Source organism: Pelodiscus sinensis, chromosome 8 (assembly GCF_049634645.1).
Source record: "Pelodiscus sinensis isolate JC-2024 chromosome 8, ASM4963464v1, whole genome shotgun sequence".
Classification (NCBI taxonomy): domain Eukaryota; kingdom Metazoa; phylum Chordata; order Testudines; family Trionychidae; genus Pelodiscus; species Pelodiscus sinensis.
This window is the reverse complement of record NC_134718.1, coordinates 12,577,572-12,583,571: the sequence shown is the minus strand read 5'-3', so window position 1 is coordinate 12,583,571 and position 6,000 is coordinate 12,577,572.

Here is a 6,000-nt window from a genome sequence, read left to right as displayed (position 1 = left end):
AAAAATGACTAAAGGTGTAGAAAAGTGACCTACGTGGGGAGACTGAAAGAACTTGGCTTGTTGAGTTTAAGAGAAGACAGAGGGGACAAGATCATGGTTTTCAAGTACCTAGAAGGGTGTTACAAGGAAGAGGAAGAAAAATTGTTCTCCTTGTCCTCCAATGTTAAGGCAAGAAGCAAGGGAAGTTTTCTGGAAATTAGGAAAAAACTGCGTACTGTCAGTGGTGAAACACTGGAATAAATTGCCTACAGTGTGTGTGGAATCACCATCACTGGAGATATTTAAGAGCAGGCTAGAGACACACCTGTCACGGATGATCCAGATGGTGCTTGGTCCTGCCCTGAGAGCAGGGGACTGAATCCTATGACCTCTCCAGGGCCCTTCCAATTCTAGGATTCCATGAACTATGTTGGACTGCTGGATGCTAGTTGAAGTTGCCTTAAATGAATCACTGCAGTTCTCTCCTGCTGGCCCACTCACCTAGCTTTTAACTTACTCATCTTTTGTCCTTCCCCCCCCCCCAGTGATTAAAAGGTACTGGCTACAGCTTGCTTTTAGAAATTTCAGCCCTGCTGTTTGGGGGTATAATGCAAGTGATATGCCAAAGAAGTTTTAAAGAAATAGTACCTCTTCAATATGGAAATATTAACATTAGATTGACAAGAAGGAAAAACAAGTTATATTTATCCTTAAAGGACTAATTCTCAGTCTCCAGAAAGAAGATGCCTGGAAATATGGCCATCAAATTCTACATCTTAATTATTTGATGGGAAGTAAGATTGGGAATGTAGTTGTGGTCTATGGTAGTATTTACAGAACATATTACACAACCAACTCCTCAGAGTTGCAGTGTTTCTTTGGGGGGGGGGGGGGGGGGGAAGAAGCGGTGGGGGAGGCAAAAATCTAGCTAATAACGAATTTCCATTTAGCCAATACATTTTGTGGGTTAGAGTATCAATCTCTAAAAGTCTTAGTGAATTCGTTCACTCCAAGCATTGTATTCCTTTAGGCTATGTCTAGACTGGCATGATTTTCCGGCAATGCTTTTAACGGAAAAGTTTTCCATTAAAAGCCTTTTCAGAACAGAGTCTAGATTGGCACGGACACTTCTCCGGAAAAGCGTCCATGCCAATCTAGACGCACTTTTCCGCAAAAAAGCCCCGATCGCTATTTTCACGATCGGGGCTTTTTTTGCAGAAAAACTGAGCTGTCTACACGGGCCCTTTTGCACAAAAGTTTTGCGCAAAAAGGACTTTTGTCTGAATGGGAGCAGCATAGTATTTCCACAAGAACACTGACACTCCTACATGAGTGAGTCAGTGCTTTTGCAGAAATTCAAGCGGCCAGTGTAGACATCTGGCAAGCTTTTCTGGAAAAGTGGCCGATTTTCTGGAAAAATTGGCCAGTCTAGACACAGCCTTACTGTTTAAATGTCTTATCGAAACAGTGTGGCAGGTTTTATGCAGGATTGCATTAAGTCACTATTTAGGACTATCCCAATGAAGAGTGAAATTATGTTACTACTACTCTGCAGGAATAAGAAGTTATTGTGGTATTTGTGAATTAGGTTCATGTAAATAACTTCAAAGCCATACGATTAACACAATAGACCCTGGTAAACACGAAAGGGCAGAGAAATAAATAGTGACCAGTTTTTAAAAGTGCTTGTACACACATGCTAGAAGTCTAAATAGTAATATGGTGAATTACAGTGCCTCGTGTTAAAGGAGGATGCTGATATAATAGGCATCAGAGAAACCTGGTGGAGTGAGGACAAGCAATGGGACAATCATTCTGGAGTACAAAATATATCAGAAGGACAGAACTAGTCGTGCAGGTGGGGGAGTGGCACTAGGTGAAAAAATTTAGAATCAAATGAAGTAAAAGTCTTAAGCAAATCAATATGTTCCAGAGAATCTCTATGGACAGTAATTCCATGATCTAAGAATATAACAGTAAAAATCTATTATCGACTACCTGATCAGGACAGTGAGAGTGACTAGGAAAAGCTAAGGGAAATTAGAGAGGCTATCAAAATAAAGAAGTCAATAGTGGGTGATTTCAATTATCCCCATATTAATTTGGGTACATGTCACCTCAGGAAGAATTGTAGACACGAAAATTTCTTGATACCTTGAACTGGTTATAAAGCCAGGAAACAAAAATGTAGGAATAAATGGTAAATTTTCAGAATGGAGAGGGGTAACTAGTGGTGTCCTAGGATCAATCCTGTTCAACTTATTCGTAAATGATCTGGAGAAAGGGGTAAACAGTGAAGTGGCAAAGTTTGCAGATGATACTAAACTGCTCAAGGTAGTTAAGACCAAAGCAAACTGAAGAACTTCAAAAAGATCTCACAAAACTAAGTGATTGGGCAACAAAATGGCAAATGAAATTTCACATGGATAAATGTGAAGTAATGCACATTGGAAAAAGTAATCCCAACTCTACATACAATATGATGGGGACTAATTTAGCTACAACTAATCAGGAAAGATCTTTGAGTCATCGTGGATAGTTCTCTGAACATGTCCATGCAGTGTGCAGCGGCAGTCCAAAAAGCACATTAAAAGGGATCATTAACAAAGGTATAGAGAAAAAGACGGAGAATACCTTATTGCCCTTATATTCACCCACATCTTGAAAATTATGTACAGATGTGGTCTCCATCTCAAAAGATATACTGACATTAGAAAAGGTTCAGAAAAGAGCAACTAAAATTAGGGATTTGGAACAGGTCCCATACGAGGAGAGATTCAGGAGACTAGGATTTTCAGCTTGGAAAAGAGGAGACTAAGGGTACGTCTAGACTACATGCCTCTGTCGCCAGAGGCATGTAGATTAGGCTACCCAACAGTAAAATGAAGCGATTTAAATAATCGCCGCTTCATTTAAATTTACATGGCTGCCGCGCTGAGCCGACAAACAGCTGATTAGCTGTTTGTCAGCTCAGCACAGCAGCCATGTAAATTTAAATGAAGCGGCGATTATTTAAATCACCGCTTCATTTTACTGTGTCGGGTAGTCTAGACGTATCCTAAGCGGGGGGTGCAATAGAGGTATATAAAATCATGAGGTGTGAAGGAAGTGAATGAGGAAAAGTTATTTACTTGTTCCCATAATGTAAGAACTAGAGGCCACCAAATGAAATTAATGGACAGCAGGTTTAAAACAAATAAAAACCAGTTCTTTACACAGCACATAGTCAATCTGAGGAACTACTGGCCAGAGAAGGTTGTGAAGGCTAGGACTAATAGGGTTTAAAAGAGAACTAGATACACTCATGGAGGTTACATCCATTAATGGCTATTAGCCAGTATGTGTAAGGAATGGTGTCCCTAGCTTTTGTTTGTCAAAGGGTGGAGATGGATGGCAGGAGAGAGATCGCTTGATCAGTAACTGTTCAGTTCACTCCCTCTGGGACACCTGGCACTGGCCATAGTCAGCAGACAGGGTACTGGGCTAGATTGACATTTGCTCTGACCCAGTATGGCCATTCTTATGTTCTTACACATACAGAATGGTAAGCGACTGTCTAGGAAGACATATTAGAGAAAGATCTAGGGGTCATAGTGGACAAAAAATTAAACATGAATCAGTGTGATGCTATTGCAAAAAAGAAAACCTGATTCTGGGAGACATTAACGGAAGTATTATGAGCAAGACACAAGTAGACTCATACTCATAGACTTTAAGGTCAGAAGGGACCATTATGATCATCTAGTCTGACCCCCTGCACAGTGCAGGCCACAGAATCTCGCCCACCCCTCTTAGAATAATCCTCTCACCTATGTCTCAGATATTGAAGCCTTCAAATACTTTGAAGGCTCCAACATGCAGAGAGTCCTTCAGCTGTGATCTGTGCCCAATGCTACAGAGGAAGGCGAAAAACCTCCAGGGCCTCTGCCAATCTACCCTGGAGGAAAATTCCTTCCTGACCCCAAATATGGCGATCAGCTAAAACCCTGAGCATGTGGGCAAGACTCACCAGCCAGACACCCAGAAAGTTCCCTATAATGAATGGTCAATTAGTTACCAAGATCATGTTATTTCATCCAACCCTCCCCTTATCATAGAATCATAGAACTGGAAGAGACCTCAGAAGGTCGTCAAGTCCAGCCCTCCGCTCTAGGCAGGACCAATCCCATCTAAATCAACCCGGCCAGGGCTTTGTCAAGCCGAGACTTAAACACCTCTAGGGATGGAGACTCCACTACTTCCCTAGGTAACCCATTCCAATGCTTCACTACCCTCCTAGTAAAATAGTTTTTCCTAATATCCAACCTGGACCTCTCCCACCACAACTTGAGACCATTGCTCCTTGTTCTGCCATCTGTTACTACTGAGAACAGCCTCTCTCCATCCTCTTTGGAACCTCCCTTCAGGAAGTTGAAGGCTGCTATCAAGTCCCCCCTCACTTTTCGCTTCTGCAGACTAAACAGACCCAAGTCCCTCAGCCTCTCCTCGTAGGTCATATGCTCCAGACCCCTAATCATTTTGGTTGCCCTCCGCTGGACCCTCTCCAATGCGTCCGCATCCTTTTTGTAGTGGGGGGCCCAGAACTGGACACAGTACTCCAGATGTGGCCTCACCAAAGCCGAATAAAGGGGAATAATGACATCTCTGGATCTGCTGGCAATGCTCCTCTTAATGCATCCTAATATGCCATTAGCCTTCTTGGCTACAAGGGCACACTGTTGACTCATATCTAGCTTCTCATCCACTGTAACCCCCAGGTCCTTTTCTGCAGAACTACTACTTAACTGGTTGGTCCCCAGCCTGTAACTATGCTTGGGATTCTTCCGTCCCAAGTGCAGGACTCTACACTGGTCTTGGTTGAATCTCATGAGATTTCTAGTGGCCCAATCCTCCAATTTGTCTAAGTCACTCTGGACCCTATCTCTGCCCTTAAGCGTATCTACCTCTCCCCCTAGCTTAGTGTCATCTGCAAACTTGCTGAGGGTGCAATCTATCCCCTCATCCAGTCATTCTTCTGCTCTACTCTGCACTGATTAGGCCTCATTTTGAGAACAGCATCCAGTTCCGGGTACCACATTTCAAGGAAGATGGAGACATTAGAGATGGTCCAATGAAGAGCAAAAAAATGACTAAAGGTGTAGAAAAGTGACCTACGTGGGGAGACTGAAAGAACTTGGCTTGTTGAGTTTAAGAGAAGACAGAGGGGACAAGATCATGGTTTTCAAGTACCTAGAAGGGTGTTACAAGGAAGAGGAAGAAAAATTGTTCTCCTTGTCCTCCAATGTTAAGGCAAGAAGCAAGGGAAGTTTTCTGGAAATTAGGAAAAAACTGCGTACTGTCAGTGGTGAAACACTGGAATAAATTGCCTACAGTGTGTGTGGAATCACCATCACTGGAGATATTTAAGAGCAGGCTAGAGACACACCTGTCACGGATGATCCAGATGGTGCTTGGTCCTGCCCTGAGAGCAGGGGACTGAATCCTATGACCTCTCCAGGGCCCTTCCAATTCTAGGATTCCATGAACTATGTTGGACTGCTGGATGCTAGTTGAAGTTGCCTTAAATGAATCACTGCAGTTCTCTCCTGCTGGCCCACTCACCTAGCTTTTAACTTACTCATCTTTTGTCCTTCCCCCCCCCCCCCCCCCAGTGATTAAAAGGTACTGGCTACAGCTTGCTTTTAGAAATTTCAGCCCTGCTGTTTGGGGGGGGTGGAGAAGGGAAGGGGTGGGAGGAAGACAGATATCCTGCTTTTCTCTTGCTCATCTCCTACAGCCTACAAGCAGTGCTCCTTAAAACCTCAGGAATAATAGTGGGGATAGTTGAAATCCCCCACATTGACCGAGTAGACCTCCCCTCAGGATGGGATGCAGAGATACCATTTCTTGACACCTGAAAAGGACTGCTTCTTGGAGCAACTGGTTCCAGAACTCACAAGGGGAGAGGCAATTCTTGACTTAGTCCTAAGTAAAATCCCTGCAAGTTGCATGGACGCTTTTCAAGGACACCGTAAGGGAGGC